The sequence below is a fragment of the Zingiber officinale genome, chromosome 9B, assembly GCF_018446385.1.
Source record: "Zingiber officinale cultivar Zhangliang chromosome 9B, Zo_v1.1, whole genome shotgun sequence".
NCBI lineage: Eukaryota > Viridiplantae > Streptophyta > Magnoliopsida > Zingiberales > Zingiberaceae > Zingiber > Zingiber officinale.
Window position 1 is genome coordinate 88,413,952 of NC_056003.1, and position 18,697 is coordinate 88,432,648.

Here is an 18,697-nt window from a genome sequence, read left to right on the forward strand (position 1 = left end):
TGACCCTAGAGAGTTCGGAATGATACGAAATAAGTTTCTATGAGTTCGTCTCATTCTCCTAATCTTACTAATGTGCTCAAATATAATTTTTAACTAATACACTGATGTTTATAAATTTTTTACCCCGACCGACTAATAAATATTAAATTCTTGTTCCAAAAATTTATAAACATTGGTGTATTGGTTAAAATTTATGTTTGAGTGCATTAATAAGATTAGAGAATGAGACAAGTCATAGAAATTTATTTCGTGTCATTCCGAGCTCTCTAGGGTCATCTTCCGTTTTTTAAAAGTATAACTTAAAAAAAAATTGGGACGAATTTTGGAATTCGTCCCTAATTTGCGAAGAATTTGGAAGTTCATCCCAAATTTGGGATGAATATCCAAGTTCATTGCAAAATTTAAAATTTTCAAAAATCAAAATAAATCCTTCCAAAATGCGAAAGATGAACCTCAAAAGCTCCAAATCACATGGAACAAGTTCTTATCGTTTCGTATCGATCTCCTGATCATAATAATGACCTTAAACATTTTTTTCTACAAAATATATTTTGGTGAGTGATTTTTTGGATATCAAAATCACTTTATCATTTTCAAACTCTAGCTCTTTTTTCCTAAGACATACGATTTATAAACTTCATCTAATTATTATTATGATTAAAAAATTTTATTAGGTATTTAAGGTCATCATTTTGATCAGGAGATCAATACGAATTCATAGTAACTTATTTCATATGATTCGGAGCCCTCTAAGTCTATCTTTCGCATTTTAGACGCATTTATTTTGATTTTTGAAAATTTTAAATTTTGCGACGAACTTGGAAATTCGTCCCAAATTTGGGATGAACTTCCAGGTTCACCACAAATTAGAGACGAATTCCTAAATTCGTCCCAATTTTTTTTTTAAGTTATATTTTAAAAAATGGAAGATGACCCTAGAATGCTCGGAATGACACAGAACAAGTTTCAATGGGTTCATCTCATTCTCCTAATCTTAATAATACGCTCAAATATAATTTCTAACCAATACATCGACGTTTATAAATTTTTTATCCCGAACGACTAATAAATATTAAATTCTTGTTCTAAAAATTTATAAACATTGGTGTATTGGTTAAAAATTATGTTTGAGCACATTAGTTAGATCAAGAGACCGATATGAACCCATAGAAACTTGTTTCGTGTCATTCCGAACTCTGTAAGGTCATCTTCCATTGTTTAAAAGTATAAATTTAAAAAAAATTTGGGACGAATTTTTAAATTCGTCCCTAATTTGCGACGAATTTAGCGATGAATATATATTCATTGCCAATTAGCGATGAATTCATAGATTTGTCGCAAAAATTGCTTTGTTTATGTCAGCTTCTATGGCGAAGAAACTTTTTCGTCACAGATTTTATAAAATTTCCAATGAAGTTTATATTTCGACGCTGATTGGGAAAGAATTTTACGACGAAAATATATTTGTTGCTAATTTGTGACAAATATTTTTCGTTGCTAATGTGTGACGAATTAAATTTTCGTTGTAAAATCCATCGTAAATTTGCAACGAATAATGTTTATCCCTAAATTACAGTTTTTGTTGTAGTGCAATAATCTCCCAACACTTTGATGCCCTCTAACATTTGCTCTGGTGTTCTCAGGTCAGACTACACCGTTTAAGTCGAACTAGGTTGTATAAGTTGGCCTATGTCTCAACCTCAAAATTTACCTTATCACTATCACCTCCCATCTACTTCAATAGTAAATTAAATTCCTCATTATTATGAAAACAAACACAAGAAAAACGTTAAAATGACATATGTATTTATAGCACCATTATTAATTAGCATGGGCAAGAACACAAGAAGAACATGCATGCTCATTTTTCAGGATATTATGCTTGAGATAATAAGTTGGTAGTTTTTCTAAATAATGATTTAAAGAATATCAACATCACATACATGAAATAAAAGACGAAAAATGGCTTTTAAATGACCAAGTCAACCCCAAAATTTCTTCCCTAACCAAATTCTTTTTAAATCATTAATCAATTATTGTTCATTTTAATTACTAATATCTCCAAGGAAAAAAAGTACTAATATTTTTATAGTTTTGGACAAATAATTACTAATATTTTTAGAGTTTTGGGTGTAAAATATTGATAATTTTGATAATTTTCTAGTGAAAGGAAAGAAGCGAAGGGCTTCAAGATCCTCTTGATTGTGAGCACTGAAGGTAAAGTGCCTCAAACCAATTTGACAAAAATAATACAATTCATAAGTCGCAAAGTCTAATCCTTCTATGCTAGATAGGTCATTGATCTTGCTATGTGTGGCTATTAGAAAGAACATTATTGTCAAATTTAATTCGATTGTGATCTTGTTGCCTTGTGAAGATTCAAAGGAAAGAGATGGAAATTTGAGGTATACAATATAATTTGATAGCTCTTATAACAATATATAAATAAATATATTAATTTGATAGCTTAGTGAAAGTTCATAATATTTAAGATATGGTAATTTACCAAAGAGTGCACACTCAACTTTCTAAAACACCTTTAAAAAGCACATTCAACTTTTATATTTATCAAAAGACTCATTAACAAAATATTTTTCTCCTTAAAAATATCTAAAATAATTAAACAAATTATTAGCAAATGATATATGAAATATGGATTTTTCATTAGCGGTTGTTGATACGATTGGAGGTCACAACTACCAAACGCAATTGGTAGTGGTGGCTAGAACTCAAAATTGCGACCACCGTCCGTGGTCACGATGCCTCAACGAGCTTGGCAACAACTTTATTGTTAGAGATTGACCAACCTGATGGTGATTTCACGGCCAAGGTCACGATTAGCCTGGCTGTAGTTTTGTGATAAAAAGGTGAGTTGTGGTCTAGCCACGATTGGCGAACGTAACAAGTAGTGGCGACGGTCAATCGCATTGATCGATCACAATGGTCAATGAAAATTCCACGTTGGTATCAATTTTTTATTTTTTTTTAAAAAAGGATATTTTAGAAAATGAATACATCTTTTAGTATATATCAAAATTGAATAAGGTTTTTAGGTATTTTTGAAAGTTAAATGAGCCTTTAATAAATTGTTGTTTGATTGAGCGTACCTTTAAGGTATTTTTGAAAGTCAAGTGAGATTTTGTTTTTTTGACTAATCTAGAGATAAACAGTATTCGTTTGGTTAATCTACCGGGTAAACTCATATTATAATTTATACATACACATAAATCGACCTTTAGGACATTTGTCTCATTCGTCTCATTTGAAATTCGAAATCTTAGGCGTCTTATTATTAATTTGAGGATTTTACCATTGCACTATACTTATGGAGGCATAAGTTTCTTATTCATACATGATACGGTATATACATAAACGTGAGGCCCGATAAAATCAGACAGTCAATAGTTAAGGGGATATGGTAGTCAAAAATCAAGGGGACGTGACAGTCAAAAGTCAGGAGAAAGAGGGAGTTTGACCGCCTCACATCAACAGCCGCATATTTCCTAGACAGTCACAGCCAGGGCAAGTCCTCCAGATCTGAAACATAAGATGGAGATCGTACTAGTTCTTGAACTGCCCCTCGACTGATCGGACTTCCCTAGCTTGGGCCGTGTAGCCAAACCTGGTACTTTCACTAAGACAACTCGCCGCCAGCCCTTTACCGATCAAGGCATGAAAGATGGATCCCTCGTCATAGCTCGTTCTCTTCATCAAGATTCAAGCCAGGTGGTACATCCGAACGATCATCTCAAGCTGTCTATATCTAAACTCGGGCAAGACAGAAAGCGCTAAGCGACAACAATGTCAAAGAATCGTAACTTTTTGTCAGAGAATAACTATCATATGTCAGGGAATATTCCAGTGGTCTGCTATTACCTGTGAATGGAACCTTCCTTCCACCAATAAGAGGCCACTGTACATCCTCTCTCACCCGACAGACCCTGACATCTGATATTTTCTGACAACATGTAGGCTCTGAAGGTACGTGACGTCATATAAAAAGAGAGGTCCTCTTCCTTAGCTAGGTACGTGCACAAACGCACTCGTCTTCAACATTTATTTTTCCGTCATACACTGTTCTTTTGGGAAAAAGGATCTGACTTGAGCGTCGGAGGACCTGCGCCAAAACTTTTTCCTTAGTTTCTGGTCACTAACGTTCTGTGTGCTTGTCTGAGTGTGTGCAGAGTTTGCTTATCTAGTTCTTGTACTATAGATCAGGGAGTTCCATGTGGGGGTGGACTTTTCGGATGTGTATACACTGGGTGCATCAAAGTTGCCTCTCCGTAAACACCAACGTCTTCTCCGTCGGCCTTCGTCTGACTCAGATTCTAGACAGGATCAATTTGGCGTTGTATGTGGGAATCTCCTTCACTTGTTCTAGAATGTGAAGATGGAGAACACTGGCAAGATCAACATCACCATGACAGTCGGAGAGTATAAGCTATTCAAGGAAGCCAAGAGGCGAGCAGCTTCCGAAAGGCACACCACCACTTCACAACCACACAAGATACCTACAATTTCAAAGGACTAGACCCACGCTTCAAATAGGGGGTGTAAGAGGAAACAACTCGAGGATTTCTCCTGAGCTTTCTATCGAGACCCTTGCCCGGAGTATTACAACAAGAAAGAGCAACACCATGCCTCCACAGCGAAAAGTTCCCCACCCAGAGATTTGAAGAAGGGGAAGGCTATAGTCATCAGGGAGGAGCTGAGAGAGTAGCCCGAGGAATTGCAAGTACCCTTCTCTTTCAAGGTGCTTGAGGAGAAATTGTCGAAGGGGTATAAGCCCCCATCCATTAGAGAATATAACGGTAGCAAGGATCCAGAAGATCACCTCAGTAAATTTCGGAATGCTGCGCTATTGCACCAGTATAGTGGCGCTATTAAGTACCGAGTGTTTTTAAACACTCTGTCTGGTTTGGCATAAAAGTGGTTTGATGGATTGCCTGTCGGATCCATCACCTACTTTCAAGACTTTAAGAATGCTTTCCTACGTCATTTCACTAGTAGCAGGAAATATCAGAAGACTAACAATTGCCTATTCGCCCTTAGATAGGGGCCTGCAGAGCCCCTGAGGGCTTACTTAAAACACTTCAATCAGGTAGCCCAGGACGTCCCGTCAGCTACCTCAGAGATCTTGCTGAGCACCTTCTCCCACGGTCTGGTGGAAGGGGAGTTCTTCCGAGCCCTCATTCAAGAGCCTGTGAAGAATTTTGATGAGATGCTGGAGAAGGCAATAAACTACATTAATGTAGAAGAAGCCCAAGCGACCTAGAGGAAAGCAAACAAGGCGCCTGCTCCTACCAACAAGCGGAGAGAAGGTCGCCCCAACCTCCAACTCGACCCTTTCCCTGCTCCAAGGATGCTCGACCAGGATTTTTACCCGATCAGGAATCCAGGGTGGCGCAACTAGTCAAAGCTGTCCAAGCCCCCAGACATGGTCAGTGGGGGGCCCCATTATTGCACCTACCATAGGTTCCACACCCATTCCATAGGAGATTGTGTCCAGTTCGTCTGAGATTCTCGACGAGCAGCTGAACTAGTCCTGCCTCCGCTCAAGATCGTGCCCAAGCTTCAGAAGTTGCTGGCCAACTCACCTACTACTGCAGGGCAATCAAGTAAATCTTTGCCAGAAAGAGGAGGTCAGGGAGCTCAGCAACCAGGCCGGGGCAAGGAGCAGGTGGAATCCCCTGAGGAAGAAAATAGGGGAAATATCGTCATCCGAGACATCGACATGATCTCCAGGGGGGCCCACAAATGGAGACTTGGCTAGAGCCCAGAAGTCTTATGAACACCGCTTAGAGATACACACGGTAGGGTGTAGCCGGGAGCAAGCTACAGGGCTCGTAATCAGCTTTGGCCCACAAGACCTAGAGGGAGTGGAGCTCTCTTATGATGATGCCCTCATAATCAAAGTCGTCATGGCCAACAGTCGCGTGGCTAGGGTTTTCGTTGACACCGACAGTTCTGTTAATGTGCTGTTCAAAAATATGTTCGAGGGCATGCTGATTGATGCCAGTGAACTCCAACCCATAGCCACCTCTTTGTACGAGTTCACTGGTAATAAAGTATGATCAATGGGTCAAATTAAGTTAGCCATATCTTTGGGTAGTGACCCATTGGTGAGGACACAGAGGAGCACCTTCATCATAGTGGATTCTCCATCCTCCTACAACGTCATCTTAGGGAGACTGGCCCTACATGAATTTTAAACGGTAGTCCCCACATTTCATTAGAAGATAAAATTTCCTGTGGGAGACCAGGTCGAGGAAGTTAAAGGCAAACAGCTAGTCTCCTGCAGGTGTTATGTTGACATGGTGAAGGTCGAGGCCTGCAAAGCTTAAAGAACCAGGATGGAAGAATACACGTCATCCAAGAGGAGCCTCTACCTATAGCTGAAGAACTCATTCCCTGGGAGGAGGTCTAGCTCTATCTTGATCGTCCAGAGAGCATCACTCGCATATCAAGTGACCTGTCGATCAAAATTAAGACGGATCTGGTCGAATGTCTGACACGAAATAGGGGTGTCTTTGCTTGGTCCCCCATGGAGCTGCCAGGAGTGAAGCCCGAGGTAGCTAAGCATAAGTTGCATCTCCTTCTTGATTCTCGGCTGGTCAAGCAAAAGAAGAGAAACTTCTTGGCCGAACAAAATAAGATCATCCGAGCTGAAGTTGATCAGCTCTTTAAAGCAAGACACATTAGAAAAGTACAGTTCCCGCCCTGGCTCTCTAACGTAGTCTTAGTGTCCAAGCCTAATAATAAGTGGAGGGTCTGCATCGACTTTTGGGACCTCAACCGGGCCAGCCCTAAAGATTGCTTTCCATTATCGAGGATCGATCAAATGGTGGACTCAACCTCGTGCTGCGAAAGAATCTGCATGCTCGATGCTTACCAAGGATACCACCAGATCACTCTCACCCAAGAAGATCAAGAGAAAGTTAGCTTCATCACGGTCGACGGTACTTTCTATTATACGATCATGCCATTTAGTTTATGGAATGCAGGAGCTACTTATTAGAGGATGATGGACAAAATCTTCCGGGAGCAGATCGGGCAGAACGTGGAGGTCTATGTAGACGACATACTGATCAAGTCTATTGTGGCAATAAACTTGATTGCCGATGTGGAGGAGACTTGTGGCATGCTGAAGCAGTGCGGGCTAAGGTTAAATCCCTTGAAGTGCATGTTTGGAGCTCGGGGAGGAAAATTCCTGAGATACCTCGTTACCGAGTGGGGGATTGAAGCCAACCCGGAGAAGGTTTAGGCACTCCGAGACATGTAGGCGCCTCAGAATCTGAAAGAAGCCCAGAAGTTGGTGGGCAAAATCATGGCACTCTCCAGGTTTATATCTCGGTCTACAGATCAAGTGCTCCCCTTCTTTAAGGTATTCTGAAGAGCTACTAAGTTTTAGTAGGATAAAGAATGCAGCAAAGCTTTCAAGGAACTAAAGCAACACCTGGAGACTCTACCTTCATTGTTTAAACTTATTGTTGGGGAGCCGCTCTAGGTATATTTGCTAGCTACCCCCGAGACTGTGGGGGCAATTCTGGTGAAAGAGCAGGATGATGCACAACGACCAGTGTATTTCTTCAACCATCTATTGAAAGAGGTCGAGTCTCGATACACAACCCTCAAAAAGTTAGTTTACGGGTTGGTTCTCATGACTAATCGCCTAAGACCTTATATTCTAGCACACCCAATTACTGTCCTGACCAATAGTACCATGGCAAAGGCCCTTACCAACATGGAGATAGCCAGCTGTCTCATCAAATGGGCAACTGAGCTGGGAGAGTATGAAATACAGTATCAGTCCCGAACAATGATTAAAGCACAAGCCTTGGTTGACTTTCTAATGGAGATCCATCAGCATGATTCTAAGAAAACATGGAAGATATATGTAGATAGATCATCCACTCAACAAAGAAGTAGAGTGGGGATACTTCTTATTGTTGGTGCAACCTTAGGTCAAGGTTGACCTGGTTGACCCGACTCGAGTTGACTTGACTCGAGTTGTATTTTGATGTTTGACTTGGGAAGATTGTTAATGCAACTTTAGGTCAAGATTGACCTAGTTGAGTTGCATGTTGATGTTTGACTCTTGTGAGAGAGTTCTATTCTTGATATGGGACAAGAATAGATGTTTGGGAGATTATTGGTGCAACCGTAGGTCAAGGTTGACCTGGTTGACCTGATTCGGGAAAAAGTCCAAGTATGGAGACTTGGCAACGGAAAAGTCCAAGCAGGGAGCTTGGCACTAGAAAAGTCCAAGTATGGAGACTTGGCACGGGAAAAGTCCAAGTATGGAGACTTGGCACTGGAAAAGTCCAAGCAGGGAGCTTGGCACGAGGGAAAGTCCTAACTGGGATGTTAGGCAGTTGGAAAGTCCTGGTGAGTGAAGCCAGGCAGTGGGAAAGTCCTAACTGGGATGTTAGGCAGTGTGGAAAGTCCTGGTGAGTGAAGCCAGGCAGTGGGAAAGTCCTAACTGGGATGTTAGGCAGTTGGAAAGTCCTGGTGAGTGAAGCCAGGCAGTGAGAAAGTCCGGACTGGGATCGGGATGATCGGACTTCTGGTGTTGGAAAATCCAGATGGATCAGGGATGATCGGACTTCTGGTGTTGGAAAGTCCAAGTAGGTCAAGGGAGTGATCGGATACTTGGCACGAAGAGGAAAATCCAGATGGATCAGGGATGATCGGACGTCTGGTGTGGAAAAGTCTAAGTGGGTCAAAGGGATTGACCGGACACTTAGCGGGGAGTGCTAGCAGGTCAAGGGAGTGACCGGATGCTAGGTATGATATACCAACAGGTCAAGGTTGACCGGATGTTGGTGTGGAAGCCTTAGGTTTAGGGCTGAGAAGTTTGGATCGGTCTGGTGACCGATCCAGTGATACTGCGTTTGCCCTGATCGGTCTGGTGACCGATCAGAATCAGATCAGAGACGGGCAACGATCAGAAGCGGAGAAAAGAAGCTCCTGATCGGTCCCTGGACCGATCAGGTGTATGCCTGATCGGTCTCCACGACCGATCAAGAGACGAGTGCGATTCTCTGTCTGTGAGAGAGCTGGGAGAGCTGGGATCGGTCTGGGGACCGATCAGGACAGAGCCTGATCGGTCCACAGACCGATCAGAGTACGCACAGAAGGTTCTGTGCACTGGCTGATCGGTCTGGGGACCGATCAGCGCAGGGCCTGATCGGTCCACAGACCGATCAGAGCTCCGATCGCGACACCTGATCGGTCTGCAGACCGATCAGGGTTCTAGCCGTTGCATTGCAACGGCTAGTTTTCTCGTTGTCTTCTTCGCAGGTATAAAAGGATCGAGGGCATCTTCTGTGCGGAAACTCTTCTTCCTCCTTCCTGTTGCTAAGTGCTGCTGTGCTTGAGTTTTGTTGAGCTCGTCCAAAGCTTCGCGTGAGCTTCCCCGACTGGAACAGCTGCTGCTGTTAGAGTTTTTGAAGCTGCTGCTTCATCCGGACTCCAGTCGACGAGAAAGCAAGATTGGTAGAGTGCTTGTGTATTCTTATTGTATTTCTTGCTTACTCTTTGTTCTTGTACTCTTTGTTTGCTGTTGCAAACGTTTGTGGCGAGGTTTCTCCACCCACAAGGAGTATATTGTATTAGCCGGTTCTCCGGGGACTCATCCACCGACGGATTGACTGGACTCGTCCACCTTACGGACACGCCGAGGAGTAGGAGCCCTAATCTCCGAACCTCGTTACATCCTCGTGTTAAGGTTTGGTTTTCTTCTTTTTCGTTTCTTTGTATTTTCCGCTGCGCTAACGAATTGTAGGAAGAAACGCGAGAGATTTGGGGTCGGCTATTCACACCCCCCTCTCTAGCCGTACGAAGGATCCTAACAAGTGGTATCAGAGCGAGGTCGCTCTTCATCGGATCAACACCCGTGGGAGCAAAGCTAGAGAATGGATCTCTATGGAGAAGACGTCACCATCCCACCCTTCTACGAATGCGGCGACTTCGCGTATTGGAAGGTAAGGATGAAGTACTTTCTTATGACTAACATAATGAATTGGTTTTGTGTACAAGAAGGCTTTTCTCCTCCGGTGGATAAGGAAGGAAAACCTCTTGAGAAGAAGGAGTGGACAAGAGAACAAATTCACAAATCCGAAATCAACGAAGAGGTAACGAGAACAATTGAATTTTCATTACCTACTAATATTTTGTGTAAGATAGGTAAATACAACAATGCCAAGGAATTATGGGATAACTTGGCCAAGTACCATGAAGAGAGCTCCACTTCAAGCCATGAAGAGGAGCCTAGTGAGCCAAGTAGCTCACATCATGGAGGGAGCAAATTGGGAGTTGAGGGCTACTCAACATCCAAGGAAGAAGAGGAGGAGAGTTCCTCTTGCTCAAGTTCGGAGCAAGAAGAAGAAGTTTCCACCTCCGAAAGGGTTGAAGAAGAAAGCTCATCTCCATCCACAACCCTAGGTAACTCAAACACTGTGATTTCAAGAAAATTACACATAATGTGTTTTGAGTGTAGGAAACATGGGCACTACAAGAGTAAGTGTCCAAGGAGGGTTAGGAAGACTCCACCGGCACCAAAAGTCAAGGGAGCCGGAGTCCCGACACGCAAAGGCAAGGAGCACGTGGTATGCTTCCAATGCAAGCGAAGGGGACATTATCGGAGTCAAGGTCCGAAGTGGAGGCAACCTCACAAGGACAAGGGATGCACATCGATAGGGGAGCTAAGGCAAACCCTAAGGTACCTTTTAAGGCACACTATTGCAATTCAAATAAGAAACATGCTAGTAGTTTTATTGCTATTGCAAATAATGATGAGCATGTTAACACTAGAAATCAACACATGTGCTTAGAAGCTAAACATGTTAGCCTAGGTAAGGATAACACTAGAAATATCAACCCTAGGATTAACGCTTCTAAAGTTAAGGAAAACCTAGGTAGAAATCCCAAGAAGACTAGACACATGCCTAGGAATATCTCAAGAGAAAATGACAAATTAAAACTTGAGGTATTAGAGAGAGAAAATCAAGTCTTGAGGTCAAGACTTGATAATTTAGAAAAGGCTCTTAAAAACATGGAGAAGTCATCTCTAGGGTTTAAGAGTCAAAAACCCAAGTCCAAGGACAAGAAAGGTTTGGGTCACAAACCTAAGTCCCAAATGGTCAAGCCCACTTATCATAATGTTCCATTCGATTATGGAACAAAACCTAGGGCTAGGAAGACCATTGCCAAGGTCACAAGGGGAGTCACCCCTAGAGTTGATCTTGATGAGTCCCAAATGGCCAAGGCTTTAAAGCCTAAGAGGGTCATTAGGAGAGTTGCTAGGGAAGTTATCCCTAGTGAATTTTTAGTGAACCCAATGAGCTCTAATAGGTATTGGGTTCCTAGGAGCATTTTCTCTACCCCATAGATGGGTTAGAGAGTGTCAACTCCAATAAGGAGGGTAGTTAACCCAACCTTGAGGAAATTGACACTCAAGGAGCATTTTCAAGGTTTTGATAACCTTTGAAAATGAAATAGAATTATTATTTACTCCTTGAAGAGTAAATTGTGCCATATTTGAAAAATATCGATTTTAATCTTATTTGGCACAATCTTAGAAAACCTAGAGAAATACCATAATTGGGATTTTGGTTTTCTCTTAGGGACATATGGGCAATCTAGGGTTAGATTTTAAGTTAGCTAAGGCTAAGGATACTTAGATAGGGAATTTAGGTATTTTATTTGTGCTAACTTACCATGATTGGTTGCCATATGCCATGCCATGACATCATATTTATCTTATTATCATTTGAAATGTCATGATAATGCTTAGGTTATCTATATGTCATGCTCTAGTCAAGTTTCATACTTTATGCCATGACATCATGACTTTGGCACATGTTTTCCATTTATGATATCATTTATGCCATGTCATCATCTCTTGCATTAATAATCAATGAATTTGATTTAAGGATAAAAACACATTTTGATATTGAGATCAAAGTGTAGTTTAGCAAATGCATGAGAACTTAGTCTAAGATAACCTAAACCCATATCTCACATCAAAATTGACTTGGATGTGTTTGATATACTTTAGATGTGTGTGAGATATTAGGATCATGAGTTAGGATCAAGGTACATAGGTCTTGTACCTAGATGAGCCTAATTCAAGAAATGAAGGATCATAGGGAAAGCTTGTGTACAAGTCATGTACATCTAGCCCAAAGATTATGGTCCTAAATTCAAATGGTTTTAAAAGCATTTTAAAATTGATTTGAAAAACCTTGATGAAGCTTTCCTAGTGATTGCATTCATCATTGAACATTATGATACAAAATTGACTTAACTTTGAACTATTTCAAAGTTTTCGAATTTTGTATCAAGATTTGAAAATGGAAACTATTTTCATAGAAAATTATTTTTCTGTGATAGTATATGGTATGAGGAGTGTATCCTCAAAATTTTACGATTTTTGGAATTTTCTGGAATTTATTAGGAGGTTCTGAATTTCCGGAGAAGGAAAATCAGAAATCTGATTTCAGAATGTGGATCGGTCACCGGACCGATCCAGGGAAGGCCTGATCGGTCTGGTGACCGATCAGTGACGATCCAGTGCGATCAGTGAAGCGTGGATCGGTCTGGGGACCGATCCAGGTGGTTTCTGATCGGTCTGGGGACCGATCAGTGCGTGCCAGGTTCTGATTTTCAGCAGGTGTCTGAAATTTCAGTTTTTGAAGTTGAGTTTCGAATTTCTGAAGGTTTGAAACTCTCCAAGACATTGTTGGTGCAATGGTCAAGGGGGAGTTTATCTTTAGGGGGAGTGTTTACCTAATTGTCAAGGGGGAGTTGACTTTTAGGGGGAGTTTTTACTCCTTGAGGATTAGTGATATGGGATTATCACTAAGTGGATTGTTGAGTTCAGTATCAAGGGGAAATTAAGAGTTTCAATGAAAGGTATGGGACTTTCATTAGGAAGAAACTCTTGACCTTAATACTCTCCTTTTTCTTTTTGATGTGTGTCAAAAAGGGGAGAGCGTTCATTGGAGAATTATTGGAGAACCCAAGTTAGGTTATCGGGTTAACCTAAGCTAGGGGGAGAATGTCAAGGAATGTTCGAGGAAGAACATTGGAATACTTTTTGATGTGTGTCAAAAAGGGGGAGAATTATTGGAGAACCCAAGTTAGGTTATCGGGTTAACCTAAGGGGAGAATGTCCAGAGAATGTTCAAGGAAAGAACATTGGACATTGGAAGATGGTTGGAAAACCTAAGTTAGGTTATCGGGTTAACCTAACTTGATTATGATTTTGTCAAACATCAAAAAGGGGGAGATTGTTGGTGCAACCTTAGGTCAAGGTTGACCTGGTTGACCCGACTCGAGTTGACTTGACTCGAGTTGTATTTTGATGTTTGACTTGGGAAGATTGTTGATGCAACTTTAGGTCAAGATTGACCTAGTTGAGTTGCATGTTGATGTTTGACTCTTGTGAGAGAGTTCTATTCTTGATATGGGACAAGAATAGATGTTTGGGAGATTATTGGTGCAACCGTAGGTCAAGGTTGACCTGGTTGACCTGATTCGGGAAAAAGTCCAAGTATGGAGACTTGGCAACGGAAAAGTCCAAGCAGGGAGCTTGGCACTAGAAAAGTCCAAGTATGGAGACTTGGCACGGGAAAAGTCCAAGTATGGAGACTTGGCACTGGAAAAGTCCAAGCAGGGAGCTTGGCACGAGGGAAAGTCCTAACTGGGATGTTAGGCAGTTGGAAAGTCCTGGTGAGTGAAGCCAGGCAGTGGGAAAGTCCTAACTGGGATGTTAGGCAGTGTGGAAAGTCCTGGTGAGTGAAGCCAGGCAGTGGGAAAGTCCTAACTGGGATGTTAGGCAGTTGGAAAGTCCTGGTGAGTGAAACCAGGCAAGGGAAAATCCAGATGGATCAGGGATGATCGGACTTCTGGTGTTGGAAAATCCAGATGGATCAGGGATGATCGGACTTCTGGTGTTGGAAAGTCCAAGTAGGTCAAGGGAGTGATCGGATACTTGGCACGAAGAGGAAAATCCAGATGGATCAGGGATGATCGGACGTCTGGTGTGGAAAAGTCTAAGTGGGTCAAAGGGATTGACCGGACACTTAGCGGGGAGTGCTAGCAGGTCAAGGGAGTGACCGGATGCTAGGTATGATATACCAACAGGTCAAGGTTGACCGGATGTTGGTGTGGAAGCCTTAGGTTTAGGGCTGAGAAGTTTGGATCGGTCGGTGACCGATCCGGATATCTGCGTTTGCCGATCGGTCGATGACCGATCGAATCGAATCGAGACGGAAGCGATCGAGCGGAGAAAAGCTCTGATCGGTCCTGGACCGATCAGGTGTATGCTGATCGGTCTCCTGACCGATCAAGAGGCGAGTGCGATTCTCATGCGTGAGAGAGCCGGGAGGCGGGATCGGTGCGGGGACCGATCAGACAGAGCTGATCGGTCCACGCATCGACGAGATTACGTACGATCGCGGGGACCGATCAGCTGATCGGTCCACGGGCCGATCGAGCTCGATCGCGACACCGATCGGTCTGCGGATCAGGGTTCTAGCCGTTGCATTGCAACGGCTAGTTTTCTCGTTGTCTTCTTCGCAGGTATAAAAGGATCGAGGGCATCTTCTGTGCGACAACTCTTCTTCCTCCTTCCTGTTGCTAAGTGCTGCTGTGCTTGAGTTTTGTTGAGCTCGTCCAAAGCTTCGCGTGAGCTTCCCCGACTGGAACAGCTGCTGCTGTTAGAGTTTTTGAAGCTGCTGCTTCATCCGGACTCCAGTCGACGAGAAAGCAAGATTGGTAGAGTGCTTGTGTATTCTTATTGTATTTCTTGCTTACTCTTTGTTCTTGTACTCTTTGTTTGCTGTTGCAAACGTTTGTGGCGAGGTTTCTCCACCCACAAGGAGTATATTGTATTAGCCGGTTCTCCAGGGACTCATCCACCGACGGATTGACTGGACTCGTCCACCTTACGGACATGCCGAGGAGTAGGAGCCCTAATCTCCGAACCTCGTTACATCCTCGTGTTAAGGTTTGGTTTTCTTCTTTTTCGTTTCTTTGTATTTTCCGCTGCGCTAACGAATTGTAGGAAGAAACGCGAGAGATTTGGGGTCGGCTATTCACACCCCCCTCTCTAGCCGTACGAAGGATCCTAACACTTATATCCCTCATGAGGATATCATGCAACTAGCCGTTAGGTTAAACTTTAGAACTACTAACAACGAGGTGGAATTTGAGGCGCTTTTCGCTGGACTGCAGGCTGCTCACATGTAGGAGCCACACGAGTAATCATTTACTCAGATTCCCAGTTGGTGGCTCAGCAGGTGACCGACAATTTTTAAGTCAATAATGAGAAGCTACAACTTTATAGAGAAGCATATGAGAAAATGAAGGAAGGCTTCAAGGAGGTCATAGTAACCAAAATTCCTAAGGCAGACAATCAGAGAGCACATGAATTATCCAAGATGGCCAACTCTTTGACCACTTGAGTCCTGGATAAGTCGATAGCCCAGAGTTTCCTGATATCTCAGATCGACCTATAGAACAACTTGGAAGAACCCATCAATTGGAGAACTTCAATGATTATTTATCTTCAACAAGGTGTCTTACCTGTCGATGCTGAAGTAGCTAGATCGATTAGAAAAAGAGCTTATGTGTATACACTTATCGGGGATCAATTATACAAGCGGGCATTCTCTTGACCATTGCTCAAATGCTTAGACACGGATCAGGCGGAGTATTCCTTGTAAGAAATTCATCAGGGATGTTGCGGTAGTCACGTAGGAGGAAGGATGCCAGCCCGTAAAGTATTACTGACCGGGTATTTTTGGCCCACCTTGTAGAGAGATGCCCAATGGTTGGTGGCCACTTGTCTCTTTTGCCAAAAGCATCAGAACTTGACCCATCGGTCGACCAAGATTTTGAAGACCTCAATAGTCTCTTGTCCCTTTGACCAATGGGGCATGGACATCGTGAGACCTTTCCCCATGGCTCCTGGGCAAAGGCGATTTTTATTCGTCGTGATGTATTACTTATCCAAGTGGGTGGAGGCAGAGGCCCTAGCCAGGATAACGGAGGGAGTCGTTATCCAGTTCCTATGGAAGAATATCTTATGCTGATATGGAATCCCGCATAAATTAGTCTCATACAATATGAGGCAGTTCCAAGGACGCAAGCTCCATGAATGGTGTTAGGAGTTTGGTATCACCCAAGCCTTCACTTCCGTGGCATATCCTCAGAGCAATGGGCAGATCGAGGTCACCAACAGAAAGATAGTCTAGGGGCTAAAGATTAAGTTGGACCACATGGGCGGCAATTGGGTGGAAGAGCTTCCGAGCATCCTTTGGGCGTACTCCACAAGAAAGTACAGGGCTTACTCCTTTCATCTCATCTATGACAACAAAGTAGTCATGCCGGTCAAGGTTGGGGTTCTGTCCGTCTGGCGATTACTGTATGACCCTGAGAATACTGAGCGACATCTTTTAGAGATGGATCTTATCAGTGAAACTCACGAGAGGACGGTTGCCCGGTTAACTGCCTACCAGCAACAGATGCGACAAAATTATGATAAGAAGGTGATCCCCTACTTCTTCAGAGAAGGGGATTTGGTATGGAAAAGGATCAGACCGATAGGAGAGGTAACTAAGCTAGCACCTCAGTGGGACACCTCAGTGGGACGACCCTTATAAGGTCATTAAAAAACTAGCATCAGGTGCCTATTACCTACAGGACGCTAAGGGTAAAAAGTTGGACCACCCATGGAGTGCTAATTATCTCCAGCCTTATCATGTATGAACATGTTACTCTTTGCACTAACAGTCATTTGAGAGAAAGCGTTTAGGTCGGGAAGTAAGCACTACTGGCAGGGGTACTAAATGCCCGGTTGGATAACCCGACCTGGATTATGTTTAAATCTTTTAGGAAGTCACGAAAATTGAGACACTCTTGATGAAGTCCATAAGGACCTTATAGGGTCCTAGTGCCTCTCTCCTAGTGGAAGCCGCTAGTTGGATTCCTCTAGACCTAGACTGACATTTCGGGCCTAATTAAACAAAGATATGAAAATCTCACTCGCGAGTTGTTCGCGTAGTTCTTAGTATAATAAGTGTCGCCTTAACTTACGCTCACTCGAGGACCCGAGATAGAAAGCATCCTCATGATGGGACCTAACCTAAGGAAAAGTCATGAGGTATGTATAGAAAGTAGGAACGCGAGAGGCAGAAACAAGCTTTCATAAATAAGTAATGGATGCACTATATAGAGAATCATTTGAATTCTGAAAAAATATCATCGGATATTTCTTTAATGATTCGATGATGGTATAGGAAGTCCTTTGGAGGGTCAGATGATAGATACCCTCCTTCCTTAACCTGCTAGACTGCTCCTATTGCTACATAAGCAAGTGATCAAACGAAGTAATCTCCGACTTGGGAACCAAATTTTGGAGAGCGCAGGTACTCCTCTCAATTGGTCTAAAGGCGAATGCTCTCCTCCGCTTTATAAGATTCCAGGGCAATAACAGAGTTAGACAGGGCAGAGCAGGCTCGAGATAGATCCATCTATAAGGAACCCAGTTCTGTGGTCTTAGATTCTAAATCTTTCTAGTAGTCCATCAGGAGCAGGTCTTTGGCATTGAGCTCATTGCTCCAGTGGTCTATCTATTTCTTGTGCGTGAGCTTGAGCTTGTCCAAAGCCTCTGTCTATCGGGCCAGCTCCGACAATGCCTTCTCCTTGAGGGCTAGCTCCTCATTGTACCTAGTGTCGGCTATCTGGTGGAGGGCTTCAAGCTTTTTCTTACCATCTCGTAAAAGATTGGACTCCAGTAAGGCTTCACTGAGAGTTTGTTCTTGGACTGCATTTAACTTTTTCAAAGACTCCACTTCTGGCTTAAGTTGACACACTTCTAGAGTGGAGTCAGAAGGATGGGATTCCAAGTCTTCAATGTGATCTTTCATGATTTTGTTTTGTCGATACATGTTCATGGACACATGGCTTAAGCGCAACACCTCAGCAAAAAGCTAGCCATAAAGAAGGTTAGTCGAAATCAGAAGGGAAGAGATGTAAAGGAAGGTGAAGGCTTACCGTAATAGAGTTTTCAGAGAATAGGTCTACTTGGTCGGGAAGTGAAATGACATCTAGTTGCTCCACAGATTCCTTCCAAGCATTTGCCAGTTTTCCCCACAGAAAAATAGTGCCGGCAGGAGGAAGGGGGTATTCATGCAAACCCCGCTGGGAAGACGTAGTGGCGTGAAAGCAAAATAGTCACGACCTCAAAGATCTAGGAATAGTCTCTCAAGTAGCAGGATAGGTGGAAGTGGAAGGTTGAGAAGAGGCAGACCTGATAGGGGCAACTGGTGAAGGTCGGCTCTCTGGAGCGCTCTTCTCCTGATCGACGGGGACTTTCCCTCGATCATGCATTATTTTGTCTTCTAGAAGAACGATAGAGCCGCCCGAAGGGCTTGTGCCTCGATCGACGCACGAGCGACTGCTCGTTTGAATCTGACTCTTCTTCCAGGGTCTGGGGGGTGATGAGCATGAGAAGCAAGTGGAGTTTGCCGAGTAGGAACATAAGTACAGTGGAAGGGCTGTGTCACTTGGGGGTCGGAAGGATGAGAGGTAGAAGTACCCGGGGCCATTCAGGTAGCCTTCAAAACGGAGTGTCGGGTGCTTCAATCGGCCAGAATTATTCACCCTCAGTGATTTATTTCTAGAG